Source organism: Sinocyclocheilus grahami, unplaced genomic scaffold (genome assembly GCF_001515645.1).
Source record: "Sinocyclocheilus grahami isolate Dianchi unplaced genomic scaffold, SAMN03320097.WGS_v1.1 scaffold148.1, whole genome shotgun sequence".
Lineage (NCBI taxonomy): Eukaryota > Metazoa > Chordata > Actinopteri > Cypriniformes > Cyprinidae > Sinocyclocheilus > Sinocyclocheilus grahami.
Window position 1 is genome coordinate 1,755,916 of NW_015505327.1, and position 1,041 is coordinate 1,756,956.

General features: G+C 33.7%; 1 protein-coding gene across 3 annotated transcripts in view; it reads right to left on the minus strand.

Annotated features, from left to right (window-relative positions):
• The window catches only part of LOC107591921 (disintegrin and metalloproteinase domain-containing protein 9-like), a 44,088-nt gene that overhangs the window by 40,236 nt on the left and 2,811 nt on the right, over positions 1-1,041 (minus strand). The gene's annotated exons all lie outside the window — the stretch shown is intronic.

Sequence of the window (1,041 nt, forward strand, 5' to 3'; positions counted from 1 at the left end):
GAGAGAGAGAGCGAGAGAGAGAGAGAGAGAGAGAGAGAGAGAGACAGGGACAGGGTCACATCACAGTGGTGTCAGCTGTCTTAACCGTGACTTGTGTACTGCAAACACATACCAGCTTCATCACTGTGTCTGTCACATGACTCTGTTCCCCTTTCGGGCTTGAACTGATAGTAAAACTAATGACATTATTTACTGTCTTTACATTTATTTTGAAAGATGAAGCTCGCGGTTATGGTAAGGGACATTACATTTCCGACGAGTGCTTGTGGTGTTCGGCCAATCACAATGCACTGGGTCAGCTGGCCAATCAGAGCAGACTGCGCTTGTCGGAAGGAGGGGCTTTGTAGAAAACTAAGCGTTTGAGAGAGGCGGGGCATAGAGGAACTACAATAACGTACAGTATTTGAAAAATAATGTGTTTTTTGAACATTAAAGCATCTCAACATATTCTGTTAAAAAAGCATCATATGACCCCTTTAACTAATGATCTGTTAAGCATTATATAATGTTTGTTAATGATTTATGAATTGAAGTTATTATAAACTGTTACCGTCTTTAAGATAAAAAGGAAAATCGTTCAGAAATCTAATTTGAAATGCATGTGGCAAGTTTTAGAAATGCATTCCTTGAAATAAAGTAGTTTTTTTCGAATGAATGTCTCAAAAAAAAAAAAAAGTAATGTGAGCATATTTTCCTTACACTTTGAATCTTAATTATTATTTTCAAAAAAATTTTTTAAATACATTTAAGGTAAAAAGTTATATCTAAATTATTAATAATCATTAATAATGACATTTGGAGAGTTTTACCTCACTGACATTTTTGACGTGTATTTAAGCAATTTTATGTAATAATTAAATTTTTTTTTTTCTTTTTTTCCCAATAATTTGATAGAACAACATTTCTCTACATTTGAAACCCAAACTTCTGCTTAGAAATGTCAAGTACTTAATTTTACCTGATTTTACTTTCATGTATTTGATTTTCCAAATGCTGAACGCTTGTGATTAAAAAGCAAATGTGTGTGTGTGTGTGCGCGCG